Source organism: Capra hircus, chromosome 10, assembly GCF_001704415.2.
Source record: "Capra hircus breed San Clemente chromosome 10, ASM170441v1, whole genome shotgun sequence".
Taxonomy (NCBI): domain Eukaryota; kingdom Metazoa; phylum Chordata; class Mammalia; order Artiodactyla; family Bovidae; genus Capra; species Capra hircus.
Window position 1 is genome coordinate 48,173,158 of NC_030817.1, and position 16,588 is coordinate 48,189,745.

General features: G+C 43.5%; 1 protein-coding gene and 1 long non-coding RNA gene across 7 annotated transcripts in view; both read right to left on the reverse strand.

The window, feature by feature from the left end:
• RAB27A (RAB27A, member RAS oncogene family) overlaps nt 1-1,841 on the reverse strand; it is an 81,809-nt gene extending 79,968 nt beyond the window's left edge. For 3 of the 4 annotated variants that reach the window (XM_018054228.1, XM_018054226.1, XM_018054227.1), the window contains exon 1: nt 1,526-1,707. The gene's annotated coding sequence lies outside the window, so the exon portion shown is untranslated. Of the gene's footprint in view, nt 1-1,525; nt 1,708-1,761 lie in introns of those variants that run through there. The other variant, XM_018054231.1, reaches the window with a different exon arrangement.
• Nucleotides 13,125-16,554, reverse strand: PIGBOS1. 3 transcript variants are annotated; one of them, XR_001296178.2, is made up of 3 exons: nt 16,313-16,489; nt 14,843-15,101; nt 13,125-13,767 (listed from the first exon to the last, which is right to left on the reverse strand). It is a non-coding gene; the product is annotated as a PIGB opposite strand 1 (long non-coding RNA). The 3 variants fall into 3 exon arrangements; XR_001296179.2 differs by lacking the exon at nt 13,125-13,767 and having other exon boundaries at nt 14,587-15,101; nt 16,309-16,554; XR_001296177.2 differs by lacking the exon at nt 13,125-13,767 and having other exon boundaries at nt 14,587-15,101.

The window sequence follows — 16,588 nt, forward strand, 5'->3', positions numbered from 1 at the left end:
AATAGAGGAGAGTATGACGCTAGCATAAGGATAGACATGCAGCTCAATGCAGTAGGACTGAGAGTCTAGAAATAAACCCTCACGTTTACTGTCAATTTATTCTCAACACAGGCACCAATGGTATTCAAAGGGGGAAAAAAATAATCTTTTCAACAAATGGTGCTGGGAGAACCTGATGCCCACATGCAAAAAACTGTTAACACTCCTACCTCACACCATGTACAAAAGTAAAGCAAGCCAAAGATGGAAATGTAAGAGCTAAAACTAACAACTCTTCGAAGAAAACATAGGCATAAATCTTCAGGACTTTGGATTGAGCAATGCTTTCTTAGATTTGACACCAAAAGCGCAGCAAGAAAAGAAAAAATTAGTTATACTGCATCAAAATTAGTAAAATCAAGGCAGGTCATGGAAATTAAGGGAGGGAGGGAGAAGAAAGAAAGAATAAAGGAAAGAAAGTAGGAGTGAAAACTAACATAAAACACAGATCCTCAGGCAAGTTTTTTCGGCACTACATTAGCCTTTCTTTACTTGTAACCATCTGCAAAAATTCTGTCTTCCAGACTGTGTTTTTCCCCTAAAACAAGTTTCTAAGAAGGCATAAATAAATCAATAAAACAGGAACAGTGGAGCACCAACAAACTAAACCACCGATAATTATAGAAACTTTATACAGCATAAGAGGATACCCCCAACCTCTGACTGATAAGCCAATCCCCAAGTTAAGAATCCATCCAGTAGGGGAAAATAGCTGTTAGCCCACAGAAGACCTGTGAGACAGAGGATCTAACAGATGACGCTGAGGCCATGCAGGTGGCCCGCAGGAGCCAAAATGATGGGAAGGCAAAGTCATGGGTTCACAAGATTTCCTTCACTTCAGGCCTGACCTTGCTTAATCCGTGATCTATTGGGACAGAGACAAAAGCTTTGGCAAGAGTTACCGAAACCTGTCATCACATCGGCCCTACCGCCAGTCAAGACAGAAGGGCCTGACTGCCTGGTAGGGTTTTCTGTCTGGCTGGCAGGGAAAGGGCTGGGGGGAACCCTCTCCCACCTAGACAGTTTGCCGTCCAGACCCCGCCCAACAAAGGTGTCAAGACTTTATAAATCATTCAACTGACAAAACCGAAGGAAGGAAAGAATTAGAGAGGCCGTGCAGGAGCCTCCTCTCCTGCCTGAGAAGTTTCCTTCCTCCCACCCCGCCACCTCCATGCGGCCCCTAGCACCTGGATGCGCCGGGAGGTGACCTCAGCCCCATCCCAACCTGGGACTCCACCTAATCGGCACCTCGTCCAAGCTGACCCCCTACCCCCGCGATTGTCATCGTAGAGTTTGTGCTGAGGGCCTGGGAGAAGCAAAGAAGCTTCTCCGGTGGGCTCTGCCTCCCAGAGAGAGGAGAGTAGCTGCAACCCCAACACCCGGCCCCAGGGCCAGACCCTGGGCGCGCCCGCTCCGTCGCGCTGCCCCGCGGGGGGCCCGGCGCCCCGAGCCCGAGCGCGCCTCCCAGCCCGCGCCTCCGCCTCACCTGCTCCGCCCGCGGTCCCCACGCCGCTCTGTCTCCGCGCGCGCCGCGTCCACCCGCTGCCGGCCTTTTCGGGTCCTTGGCGGGTATTTTCCGTCTGGCCCCACATCACTTCCCGTAAAGGAGCGCGAGGTGGGGGCGGGACCTCCTTCCCGCCCTCCACCTCCCGCTTCCTGCTGTCACTTCGAGGCGCACCCCCGCCAGACAGGGCGAGCGCGCCGCCCCCAGCCCCTACGTACCTGCCCAGGGGGCCGACACAAAGTTCCCCACTCGCCTCTTTTAGCCCAAACCCGGTCTCCACTGTTCTTTCCTGGAGGGGTTGTTTTCGTTTCGAGACATAGGGATGACATTTAAAAACTGCTCTGGGATCAGGCCACTCTAGGTTATAGTTTGGTGCCGCTCGCCAAGTCTCCTCCCCCAAAGGCATTTTCTGCAGGTGTTTTCAGGGCGTCAGGTCAGTATCTGTCTCTGGTCGCCACAGGTGCTGAGCGGTTGCAAAGACCAACGGCTCCTGAAGCCCTAAGCGAGGATCTGAGGGGCGGGTTCCAGCTTGCAGGGACTGCCCACTTGGTCTGGCTTCCCCGGGGGCCAGATCCGCGCTGGGCCTCCTGGCTCTGCCACTGTCCATTCGGCCCTGCCAGCTCCTCACTCGGGTAGCCTGGCATTGATGTTCTGGAGTGAGGGAAACTTCTGGGATACTTGAGAATGACTGGATGACTGGGACGGTGGGGGGTGGGCCGTCAGAAAGGGTAGTTAAGTGGCGTAGTAAACAGGATCTCTGCTCTTGAACAGTCGAGTTCAGATGACAAAATCTCTTATTTAAATTTCCAAGTATTAGAGTAATTCTTTAAAATTAAAAAAATAATACTTGAAAGACTAGCTCCTGTAGCGAGATATCTGCGAGCCTCTGCTGCCCCCTAGTGGCTTCCCTCTCTCAGTGCCGACGGCTTTCTGTGGGCCGCTTGGACCTGTGGGGGTGAGGCAGAGGTGGGAAGCTTCAGGGGTGCAGGCTCTCACTGCTACTGCTGCTGCTGCTAAGTCGCTTCAGTCGTGTCCGACTCTGTGCGACCCCATAGACGGCAGCCCACCAGGCTCTGCCGTCCCTGGGATTCTCCAAGCAAGAACACTGGAGTGGGTTACCATTTTCTTCTCCAATGCATGAAAGTGAAAAGTGAAAGTGAAGTCGCTCAGTAAGTGTCCAACTCTTCGTGACCCCATGGACTGTAGCCTACCAGGCTCCTCCGTCCATGGGATTTTCCAGGCAAGAGTACTAGAGTGGGTTGCTATTGCCTTCTCCACCAGGTTCTCATTAGAGGCGCCAAATTCCTCCTCCAGTGCCCTCAAGGTCTGAACAGCGATTTTGGGGCCTACCTTGTGAGCTTTCAGGCAAAGCATTTTTTATTTATTACTTTTTAAAATTTTTGACCGCATCAGGAGGTATCTGGGATCTTAGTTCCTGATCAGAGACCCTGCATTGGAAGAGCAGAGTCTTAACCACTGGACTGCCAGGGAAGTCCTTAGGCAAAGCACGTCTCAACCAAATAACGAATGAAGCAGGGCAAAGGCTAACAGAGTTTTGCCAAGGGAATGCACTGGTCATAGCAAACACTCTCTTCCAACAACACAACAGAATACTCTACACATGGACATCACCAGATGGGCAACACCAAAATCAGATTGATTATAGTCTTTGCAGCCAAAGATGGAGAAGCTCTATATAGTCAGCAAAACCAAGACCAGGAGCTGACTGTGGCTCAGATCATGAACACTTTATTGCCAAATTCAGACTTAAATTGAAGAAAGTAGGGGAAACCACTAGACCATTCAGGTATGACCTAAATCAAATCCCTTATGATTATATAGTGGAAGTGAGAAATAGATTTAAGGGACTAGATCTGATAGGTAGAGTGCCTGATGTACTATGGACGGAGGTTCCTGACACTGTACAGGAGACAGGGATCAAGACCATTCCCATGGAAAAGAAATGCAAAAAAGCAAAATGGCTCCCTGGGGAGGCCTTACAAATAGCTGTGAAAAGAAGAGAAGCGAAAAGCAAAGGAGAAAAGGAAAGATATAAGCATCTGAATGCAGAGTTCCAAAGAATAGCAAGAAGAGATAAGAAAGCCTTCCTCAGCGATCAATGCAAAGAAATAGAGGAAAACAACAGAATGGGAAAGACTAGAGATCTCTTCAAGAAAATTAGAGATACCAGGGAACATTTCATGCAAAGATGGGCTCGATAAAGGACAGAAATGGTATGGACCTAACAGAAGCAGACGATATTAAGAAGAGGTGGCAAGAATACACAGAAGAACTGTACAAAAAAGATCTTCACGACCAAGATAATCATGATGGTGTGACCATTCACCTAAAGCCAGACATCCTGGAATGTGAAGTCAAGTGGACCTTAGAAAGCATCACTACTAACAAAGCTAGTTGAGGTGATGGAATTCCAGTTGAGCTCTTACAAATCCTAAAAGATGATGCTGTGAAAGTGCTGCACTCAATATGTAAGCAAATTTGGAAAACTCAGCAGTGGCCACAGGACTGGAAAAGGTCAGTTTTCATTCTAATCCCAAAGAAAGGCAATGCCAAAGAATGCTCAAACTACCGCACAATTGTACTCACCTCACACGCTAGTAAAGTAATGCTCAAAATTCTCCAAGCCAGGCTTCAGCAATACGTGAGCTATGAACTTCCTGATGTACAAGCTGGTTTTAGAAAAGGCAAAGGAACCAGAGATCAAATTGCCAACATCCACTGGATCATCGAAAAAGCGAGAGTTCCAGAAAGACATCTATTTCTGTTTTATTGATGATGTCAAATCCTTTGACTGTGTGGATCACAGTAAACTGTGGAAAATTCTGAAAGAGATGGGAATACCAGACCACCTGACCTGCCTCTTGAGAAACCTATATGCAGGTCAGGAAGCAACAGTTAGAACTGGACATGGACCAACAGACTGGTTCCAAATAGGAAATGGAGTACGTCAAGGCTGTATATTGTCACCCTACTTATTTAACTTATATGCAGAGTATATCATGAGAAACGCTGGGCTGGATAAAGCACAAGCTGGAATCAAGATTGCTGGGAGAACTATCAATAACCTCAGATATGCAGATGACACCACCCTTATGGCAGAAAGTGAAGAGGAATTAAAAAGCCTCTTGATGAAAGTGAAAGGGGAGAATGGAAAAGTTGGCTCAAAGCTCAACATTCAGAAAACGAAGATCACGGCTGGTCCCATCACTTCATGGGAAATAGATGGGGAAACAGTGGAAACAGTGTCAGACTTTTATTTTGGGGGGGCTCCAAAATCACTGCAGATGGTGACTGCAGCCATGAAATTAAAAGACGCTTACTCTTTGGAAGAAAAGTTATGACCAACCTAGATAGCATATTCAAAAGCACAGACATTACTTTGCCAACAAAGGTCTTGTCTTGTCAAGGCTATGGTTTTTCCAGTAGTCATGTATAGATGTGAGAGTTGGACTGTGAAGAAAGCTGAGTGCTGAAGAATTGATGCTTTTGAACTGTGGTGTTGGAGAAGACTCTTGAGAGTCTCTTGGACTGCAAGGAGATCCAACCAGTCCATTCTAAAGGAGATCAGCCCTGGGTGTTCTTCAGGAGGAATGATGCTAAAGCTCAAACTCCAGTACTCTGGCCACCTCATGCAAAGAGTTGACTCATTGGAAAAGACTCTGATGCTGGGAGGGATTGGGGGCAGGAGAAGGGGACGACAGAGGAAGAGATGGCTGGATGGCATCACCGACTTGATGGATGTAAGTTTGAGTGAACTCTGGGAGTTGGTGATGGACAGGAAGGCCTGGTGTGCTGTGATTTATGGGGTCACAGAGTCGGACACAACTGAGCGACTGAACTGAACTGAACCGAAGCAAAGTGAAATGTTTGGAAGTCCTAGTCCACCTGCTCCTCCTACCTGTTCTATCTCACAGATTCTTCTTGGATCACAAATTCCAGCTGTCTCAAGGCCACCTGCCCAATTCCACTATCCTTTTAGTCTATAACCACTCAGTTTGCATTACAGTACAATGAGCTTCTCAGATTACTTTAAAAAATCACATATAGGGTGAATCATATGAAGTTGCTAAATACTGAATACATATTTAATAGTTCCAGGCAAATACAATGCAGTAATCACAGAGTTGGGGATAAGAGATTCACTATAGGGTGATGGTTTCAAGGGATAGTCCTTAGAGAAAAGCCATCAAACTGTTGTCAGTAGAGGTTAAAACAGGGAAAGTAGTTCCATGTTCATGTGTAGAGGAAGTCTTGGGAGTAACTGATCAGCTAAGATCTGCTGGGGGTGGGGGGAAGGGCAACAACAATGCAGCAGCAACTGCTAATGGTTCATATGATTCAAGGAGCGCTCAGCCCTCCCCACTCCTACAGCCAGGCAGGGCTGTCACCAGTTCACCAGGCAGGAGATCAGAAAACAGCGATGCTGGGGCTCATACATCACCCATTCTGTCATTCCATTCAGCAAGTGAAACACTGTGTTAGGTCCTAGAGATGCAATAGTGAACAAGGCAAACTGGTCCTTGCCCTCAGTGATCCTGTCCTCAAAGAGATCAAGTTAACTTCTGTGCAGTGAGATAAGATCCTTGATAAGGGAAGTTGTTGTTCAGTGGCTAAGTCTGACTAATTGAAACACAAGTTAATTGATACCAGATCAATACTTCCCAGAGACAAGTGATGTATAGATTAAGGATGAATAAGTGGGGAAGGTGGGGTGGTTTAGTTGCTAAGTCGTGTCTCACCATGAGGTTTAGCCCACCAGGCTCCTCTGTCCATGAGATTCTCCAGGCAAGAATACCGGAGTGGGTTGCCATTTCCTTCTCCAGAGGATCTTCCCGACCCAGGAATCAAACCTGGGTCTCCTGCACTGCAGGCAGATTCTTCACCAGCTGAGCTACAAGGGAAGCCCTGGGGAAGGTGAGAGAAGAGAATTCTACGAAAAAGATCAGAAGCATGGCTTGGAGGCAAAAAAGAGAGAATGATATACTGGAGCAAATGAAAGCTCAGAAAAGCTGAAAAGAGTGGAAGGAGCAATCAAAGAAACTGGAGAAATAAGCAGAGGTTGGGTAATGAAGGACCCTGGAATGCTTATAATAAAGGCTAACATTTATTGACCATTTACTCTGAATCAGCCAATATGCTAAGAACTTTACATGTATCACCTCATTTACTTCTCACCATTGCCCTATGAAATAAGCACTATTCTTGTCTCCATATCACAGATGAGGAAAAAGCTCATTAAAGAGATTAAGTAACCTCACCAGTTTTACATAGCTAATAAGTGGCAAAGCCAGGACCAGAATTCACAATGCCTTTTCTTAAGGGCTGTGAGGCTAAGAATTGGCTGGGAAGGCCAGTTAGCATGCTGAAATCCAAGTGAGGGTAACAGTGATCTGGTTGAAGGGGGTGGCCGTGAGGATGAGGATGAATAGACAGAGTTGAGATACTTAGGAGAGTGAATCAAGAAGACTTGGTTGTAGGTGGGGAGGGAGAAGGAATTCATGGAAATGCTCAGGTGTCTGGTTTGGGCAACTAGGAACCCCTAAGCAAAAGAAAGCAACAGGTAGGGAGAGTGAAATCGACCATAATCAACAAGTTCAGGACATTTCAACTCTGACATGCCAGCACCAGCAGAACATCCAAGTGAAACTCTAGTATGCAGTTGAAAATGCTGGTCTGCAGTACAGAAGACATGAACTGGAGCTATTACCACTCAGATGTGAGAGGCAAAGTCTAGAAAATGTGCTGAAAGGGTAAAAAGGGGACTTGGTGCAGAATCCAGAGGATTGCTCAGTATTTAAGGCATGGGCAGAGGAAATTCAAAAAGGAATTTGAGAAAAGTGTATCAAGAGGAAAACAAGAGAAAGTTATTACAGAAACTGAATATATTAAACCTCAGTTAAGAGCTTGCTTGTTTTAACTGGGGCTGTCAAAATATTTTTGTTTATAAGCTACATTAACAAAACTTACCTTTCAAATATGTCCATTGCAAATGTCAAAGTATATTCTTAAGTATTTTGTATATAGTTGTAAACATGTTAAACAATAAATTTTTCAGAAAATGTTCAAAAATAACACTTCATATTGGAAATAAACACTAAAAAAAAAAAACAGGGCCAGCTTGAAAGGATTCCAACTGACCAAATCTGGAACAATTTGAACATAAAAATAGTGATCATCAGGGTTGTCTTCATGGCCATGCAACCAGAACACCACACAGGGCCCAGGACACAGAATTATATTGCTGTGCAGTCACCGTCTTAAAGTTGTCAATAATTTCATCTTTGAATTTGTGTCTTACAAGTGTAATCTGATGGTACAATGGAGCACGATGCAGGCTTGAAGCCTCTGTATGTACATGGCTCTGACTCCTGCCACTGCCCACACCTCTCTTCCTGATCCCGAGAGAGTCAATTCCTAGGCAGTGTCAACTACAAATTGGCACTTACCAAGAGCATCTGCTATCTGCCATGCTGAGACTGAACCCCATGCTGCTGATAGCTGTTGACCTTCAACAACCCCTGGGGGAGTTCGGTGTGGAGCGACGCACTCCCTGCTCCAGGGAATCCGGTGGGACAGGTCTTTCAATAGTTGGATGTTTTTAGGAACAGATTTTATGATCTCAATCCTTGAATCTCCTCATACCTAGAGAAGCACTAAATCCCTTCATGGTGGCATCAGATCCTCATGACTAACAAAAAGCCTTTTGTAAAATCAGTGCTTCATGGTACTGAACTCCTCCTTCACCAAAACCTTATATATTGACTTTCCCCCGCTGATGCTTTGGAGCAGTCTCAGAGCTATCTGAGATCCTGCCTCCCAGGCTGCAGTCCTCATTCTGCCCCAAATAAAACTTAACTCACAACTCTCAAGTTACACATCTTTTTTTAGTCGACAGTAGGTTGATAAGAAGTCCAGGGTCCCTGACGAGGAGATAGGGGTCTGGGGCTCTCAAGGAGGTGATAGGGGTCTGGAGTTCTCAAGGAGGGGAAAAAAGCATAAACTTTTTTTTCTACATTGCTTTGTCTTAGTCAATATAACAATGTATCTTGCTTGAGGACATGTTTCTCCTTCTTGAGATCCTTCTGACTAATCCCGTCATCTTAAAATGTATATTGTGGTAAGATCTTTCCATTGTTAGTTAATCCTGTTATCTTAAATGTAAATTGTGGGAGTGGGTCTGGTAAGACCTTTACAACCTTGAGATACTCTTTTGACTTACTGTAATAACCAATTGAAAAAGTATATAACTCCATTGCTAAGACTAGCAAGGGAGCACTCTGTCCCCCTTCTGATGTCAGTCAGAAGCTTTCTCTCTCCCTTTTTATACTTCAATAAAACTGCTACACAAAAGCTCTTGAGTGATCAAGCTTGGTCCCTGGTCCCGATGCTACATCTTCTTCAGAGATCACGAATCCAACATTGTTCACTGTAAGCTATCAGTCCCCTGAGACCTGCACGGCCTTGCATTCACAACTCCAAAGCAGTGACTTGGTCACCTTCACTTGCGGAGGCCCATGCCATCACCTTCCACATGGCCAGGAGCCTGGGCATGAGTACAGAAGAGATCAGGATTGAGCCCATGCCCCATGGCACCATGGGGTGGGCAACAAGGCAGGTGTGCCTGCCCTAGTCTGTTAGCACCATAGTACATTCTATGTGCCACACAGCAGGGGCCTCCTGCCACCACTACCCAGGAATCAAGAGCACTCCAGCATGGAGGTTTGTAAACTCTGGGGGTTGCACACTCATCATGAGTTGTAGTAGTGGGTCCATGGAAATAGACTGACTTTGAGAAGAGTTGACTTATTGGAAAAGACTCTGATGCTGGGAGGGACTGGGGGCAGGAAGAGAAGGGGAAGGAGATGACAGAGGATGAGATGGTTGGATGGCATCACCGACTCAATGGACGTGAGTTTGAGTGAACTCCAGGAGTTGGTGATGGACAGGGAGGCCAGGCATGCTGCGATTCATGGGGTCGCAAAGAGTTGGACATGACTGAGATCATGTCACCAACATCAAACCCATGTCCATCAAGTTGGTGATGCCATCCAACCATCTCATCCTCTGTCATCCCCTTCTCCTCCTGCCTTCAATCTTTCTCACCATCAGGGTCTTTCCAAATGAGTCAGCTCTTTGCATCAGGTGGCCAAAGTATTGGAGTTTCAGCTTCAGCATCAGTCCTTCCAATGAACACCCAGGACCGATATCCTTTAGGATGGACTGGTTGGATCTCCTTGAAGTCCAAGGGACTCTCAAGAGTCTTCTCCAATATCCCAGTTCAAAAGCATCAATTCTTCGGTGCTCAGCTTTCTTCACAGTCCAACTCTCACATCCATACATGATCACTGGAAAAACCATAGCCTTGACTAGACGGACCTTTGTTGGCAAAGTAATGTCTCTGCTTTTGAATATGCTACCTAGGTTGGTCATAACTTTGCTTCTAAGGAGTAAGCGTCTTTTAATTTCATGGCTGCAATCACCATCTGCAATGATTTTGGAGCCCAGGAAAATAGTCAGCCATTGTTTCCACTGTTTCCCCATCTATTTGCCATGAAATGATGGGACCAGATGCCATGATCTTAGTTGTCTGAATGTTTGAGCTTTAAGCCAGCTTTTTCACTCTCTTCATCAAGAGGCTCTTTAGTTCTTCTTCACTTTCTGCCATAAGGGTGGTGTCATCTGCATATCTGAGGTTATTGATATTTCTCCTGGCAATCTTGATTCCAGTTTGTGCTTCCTCCAGCCCAGCGTGTCTCATGATGTACTCTGCATATAAGTTAAATAAGCAGGGTGACAATATACAGCCTTGACGTACTCCATTTCCTATTTGGAACCAGTCTGTTGGTCCATGTCCAGTTCTAACTGTTGCTTCCTGACCTGCATATAGGTTTCTCAAGAGGCAGGTCAGGTGGTCTGGTATTTCCATCTCTTTCAGAATTTTCCACAGTTTACTGTGATCCACACAGTCAAAGGTTTTGGCATAGTCAATAAAGCAGAAATAGATGTCTTTCTGGAACTCTCTTGCTTTTTCCATGATCCAGTTTAGAAAAACAATGTTTGTGTATACATAATATGTAAGCACATATATACAGAAAGATTAAAGCAAATGTGGATAAATGTTAACATCTGTGGAACCTGGATAACAAGTATATGAAAAATTTTTATATTATTTTTGTACTTTTTAAGTCTGAAGTTATTTCAAAATAATGGCTAAAACTTTTTTTAGATTCTCTTCAGAAAATCCCATAGGATCAAGTCAAGTGGCCCCCTTGAAAATCTATCAGTCTTGGCTTTCCCTCTTTAACTTTCTTGTTCTCCCTATCTCGCCCTGCTGACCCTGGAGTCAAAATAATGGATTTGTGATGAGACTGCAGAACCACCACCTGCTGTCACCTCAAAGGCCCTGATGAGGCACTGGTGAGGAGGCCACTGACATGGATGTCCTTTATGAGCTGAGACTGACAGAAGATGCTGCAACAGGACTCCCAAGTTAGAAATAAAAGAATTTCCAAGTGGCAAAGCTCTGATGGCAAGTCATAACTGCTAAAATGGGAAGCCAGGCTGGAGCGCACCCAGGGTGCCTTGACTTGATAGCATACAGGGATCTATGCCAACAGCTTAAAAGGTCACCATTTTCTGAAGGAAAAGACAGATGGGTGTTATTGTTTTGGGGAGAGAAAAGGGTGTTTCTTGACCCACATATTTTTAAAAGAAAATTAAGAATTAGTGAGCAGAAAGCTGTTGGTTTTCACACTGGGAATCAAGATCTTTTACCAGTTTCCTAATTTAAGTCATTTCATAAATTTAGACCCAATGATTGAAGAAGCTGTGTTTACCTGTGGAAGGACTCCTCAATGCCACAAGAATCTACCATAAACTTTCCTCTGCTCCTACCGAGAGACCCAAGGCCTTTAACCAGGACAAAATTCAGATCCTGTTGACTGCATGATCTGAGGCTGGTACAAGGAAGCTCTAAATGCAACCATAGTCCCTCAGTTTAGAGTGCAGGGTCACTGAGGGTGGGAAAAATGCAGGTTTAACCCAAATTTGTTTTACAGGAATCCTTTGTCATTCCTCCCCAAATTCAGGCCCATGGATAGGATATATAAATATATATATGTATACACACATATTCACACACATTTATATACACACTCAGTAGCCAGCAGGGACCTCACATTGATCTTACGGGAAGAGTCATGCCTTAGTCTATTCAGACTGCTATTAATAAATTCCACTAAATAAGTGGTTTAAACAACAGGTATTTTTTTCTCAGTTTTGAAGGCTGAGGTGTACAAGATCAAGTGGCTGGCAGAGGCAGATTCAGCATATGATGAAGCCTCTTTTCCTGATTTGCACACAGCCACCTTCTTGCTATATCCTTACATGGGCAAGAGAGAGAGCATGTCTCTGGTATCTTTTCTTTAAGGCACTAATCCCATTGATCCCATTTAAACATAGGTGGCTCTGATGGTAAAAAATCTGCCTGTAGTGCAGGAGACCCAGGTTTGATTCCTGGGTTGGGAAGATCCCCTGGAGAAGCAAAGGGCCAACCACTCCAGTATTTCTGCCTAAAGAATTCTGTGGACAGAGGAACCTGATGGCTACAGTCGATGGGGTCACAAAGAGTTGGACAGGACTTAGCGACTAGCACTACTATTAATCCCACTGATAAGGGCTCCACTCTCAGGACCTAATTACCTCCCAAATGCCCCATCTCCAAATACCCTCACAAGGGGATCAGGGCATCCCCCCTATGAATGGGGGGATGCATTCAGTCCATACTACATCATTATTGTATAAAGAACCAACTGAAAGCCTCTGAATCTGCTTTCCCTGACTATGACAGGGAAGCAATTCGTGCAAGCAACTGCAGACATTAATGCCACCTTCAAATATATGAAGGATATAGGGGTGGGGCATCTCCACATTGCCATTCAAGTCACTTCTTTGGGCCTTGCAAAGACTAAACAGACGTTTTAGAGATGGATGGTGATGGTGGTCACACAACAATGTGAATATACTTAATGCCACTGAAATGTGCTTTAAAATCATAAAAATACTAAATTTCATGTTATGTATATTGTATACCACACACATATACTAGATGGATTATGGAAGAAAACAATGGACTACCCCAACTGCAGCTGCTACTCTGGAAGCAGTGGGGTTTCTTTCCTCCTCTCTGACAGTGTTTTTTTTTTTTTAATGTGGCTGCATGAGGTATTCACTGCTATGCACAGGTTTATTCTAGTTGCAATAAGCAGGGTCTTCTCACTGCACTGGCCTCTCATTGCAGAGCACAGCCTCCAGCAGTTGCAGCATGTGGGCTCAGTAGTTGTGGCATGTAGGCTTTAGCTGTCCCATAGCACGTGTAATCTTTCCAGACAAGGGATCAAACCCATCTCCCCTGCATCAGCAGGTGGATTCTTATCCACTGGATCACCAGGGAAGCCCTCTCTGACAGTTTTATTGAGATGTAATCTCACACAATAAAGTTGTAAAGTGTGCAACTCAGTGGTTTTTAACATATTCACAAACACATCACTGAACACCACTATCTAGTTCCAAAACATTTTCATTATACTAAAGAGTAACGCTATATCCATTAGCAGTCACTCCCTATACCTTCTTCCCCTTAATCACTGGGAAATATTTAATACTAATCCACTTCGTCTCTATGCATTTACCTATCCTGGACATGTCATATAAATAGAATCACACAATATGTGGCCTTTTGTGCTCAACCAAGTAATATTCCATTGCGTGGATATACCATATGTTTATGTGTTCACTGGCTGAGACATTTGGATTATTTCCACTTTGGGGCTATTATAATAATGATGCTTTGAGTATTCATTTACAGATGTTTATCCAGACATGTTTTCACTACTCTGGGATACACATCTAAAAGCAGAATCGCTGGGTCATATGGTAACACTGTATGTTCTTCTGAGGAACTCCAAACTTTCACAACGGCCAAACTTGTTTTATATCCTCACCAGCAATATTCAAGGGTTTCAACTTCTTCACATTCCCATCAACACTTACTACTTCCTCTCTCTTTGACAGCAGTCATCCTAGTGTATGTGAAGTAGCATCTCACTATAGCTTTGATTTGAATGGCTATTTAGCAGCAGCAGCAGCAGCAACAGCAACAGCAACAGCAGCAGCAGTAACAGCAGCAGCAGCAGCAACAGTACCTTTATTGGAAAAAAAAAATTTGACTCATTCTCTGACAGTTGGTATGTGACTACCAAACAGACAGGCGCATCCTTCTCAAAATGATCAAAAGTGGTTCAACTTCGCGTGATGTTAAATAGGATTATCATTGCTTGGGCAACAAGATGATATATTCGTGCCCATGGTTATGTGACATGCTCTAAATCAGCAGAATATAAAGAGACATCTGTGGCAACTGAGCAGAAGCTTACAATTTCATGCTTCCTCCCAGCCTCTCTCTCTCTTAATCCTATTACATATACTGATCTCAATATAGATAGCTTATATTAAGTTATAATGAATTTATTTTTTAAAAAAAGAGTTGATTTACAGTATTTTGTATAATGTGATTACATATATGCTCTCACTGAAAATATAAAATCAGTTCTTAGCAATTTCCAAAAAACCCTTTAACTGTATGAATAGCTTCATAATAAATTAACTCTTCCACGATCGTGATTATTAATGCAAATTTGCCTAGTGAGTTAAGTAAACAGATCTGTGTCATGTTTGCCACCCTCTGTGACACCATCTACCTTCTCAAAAACCTCTATTTAATTTGAGCCATCCTGATTCTCAATTTACACCTCCATTCTGCCTGGGATGAGAAAGCCAGGAATTGAAAGAGTGCTAAAGTATATTAAAGTAGGCTAATTGAGGTGCATTCTGCATGAGGTAGTTGACTTGGTTACCTTCATTTACAAACAACTGTAAACACCGTTCCAGCTAGTTTATATACTCTAGACTGCCAATGTATAGGCCACATTCCCAGAAAAATAAGCCTCAACTAGGAAGTAAAATATTCCTTAATACATTCATTTTTGCTTAAAATGAAACATACTCATAGATCCTGGTGAAAAGACAACGAATGGCAAAAAGTAAAGTAAACATTAAAACTGACAGTGCTACTTTTAAAGCTAATTTAAAATCACTATCAATAATGTATTTACATTTAAAGTATAATTGATAACTTTTACTAGATTATTTATACAGAATAACTTTTTGCTAGATTATTTATACTCAATGTATAATTTCAATGGAATTTTAAGCAATTACAGTTCAACTCCATGTAGTATCAACTTTTCTTCTCTTCTGAGTCTTGTACCAATTTCATCTTTTCTTTTAACTCCTTCTGATCTCTGGAATACTGTTCAAATATTGGTTGATAAATATATATTCCTCCAGCAATTCCAAGGAGGCTAGCAAAAAGCAGTTGTGGAAAAGTCAATCTTCCAAACATTTTTTCATCAAACACTTCACAGCCCAAGGATGGTTCTAAAAAAACAAACTCCACATCCAGGAACTCTCTTCAGGTCTGTATACAAAGAAAATGGGAAGCAAAGCAGTAACTCAGTACAATATCCTTTATAAAGACTTCATGCCACAACTTTGCTCCTGCATAAACAGTATTTTTCTCATAATATGTAAATATGCTTTTTGATGTAACTAAAATAGGAATATAGATACAAAGGGAATATGAGAAATGAGGGTAAGGGGATGGTGTAAGATAAAGCTAAATGCTATTAGAGAATGTTTTCAGAGGTTTTAAACTGACACTTTATTAAATGGCAGAAGTGTGAAAAAATAGATGAACATACTTTTTATGCCTTTAAAGAGATACAAAAAAAAAGGTATACTATTAAAAGAAACAGCCGTCCACAAAAGTTAAATGTGATTGTCAATCTCATCTGAAAGGGGCGAGATTTATTACTTTTCATTATTAGCTCTTCTTTAGTATTTCATGACAATATGTGTGATTAAAAACAATTTTTTAAAAACTAAAATATTTTCTAGTTTCCTCTGATGCTATAGTAGATACAAAGTGACATCACCTCTAAGTCATCTACCCTCCATTTTTGACAAAAAAATAAAATAGGGATTTCACTGGTTTTACTTTAAACAACTGAAGAGTTAAGATTCCAGAACTTCTCCGAAAATTATATTCCTTGCAATAGTCTATAGTCTGATAAGTTCTATGGTTCGGAGATAGTAAGTAGATATTTATAAACAGGTAAAACAGCGAATCATTTTTATGTTTTATTATAACAATATTTCACAGCATCCTAAGCCAGTCCCCGGGGGTCACAAAACTCAACAATGGCGGAGTAAATAGTAGCTTCTTCTTAATATATCGCTAAAATCGTAATTTACTATTTTTCTGGGGGGAAAAGTCTTTTTCTCTCCTGGACTCTACGCTTAACTAGATAAATGAGAACTTCACCAAGCATGTTTTGGTTCGATAACTACTGAGTGTAAGAAAAGGAGATATTTGCAAGTCAGCTCCTTGTAAAACAGACAATTAAACCGCAAGTAACTTCGGGAAGATTCCCCTTCCGCCACTAATTCGCTAAATGACACTGACCAAGTCCTTTAACCTTTTGGGGGCCTCATTTTCCACATCTGTACAAGAGGCTAAATTACCCTTATCCCGCCTACGTCGCTCAACAAATAGTCACTGCAAGATCACCCAAAGCATGCAACGTTACAGCAACACTTCCATCAGTACTATTATTACCACTCACACACCGTTCTGCTTCAGCTCCCCGCCGCCTCCTGCCTGCACCCGCAGAGTTGAGATCCAGTTCCTTTCAGCAGTTTCCGGACCCAAGCCGCAGAGACCACGAAACCAAAGGAAGGGAACAGTCCCTCGAGAAAGAAACGTAGCAGGGAAAGCGCGGACCAGCCCGCGGCGAAGACGTACACGCGATGCCGAACCAGCAATAGTGGGCCGCGAGGACCACCGTTGGAGGTGGGCGGGACGAAGATGACTTTTCCCGGCTATCTTCGCGCCTGCCGGCACGG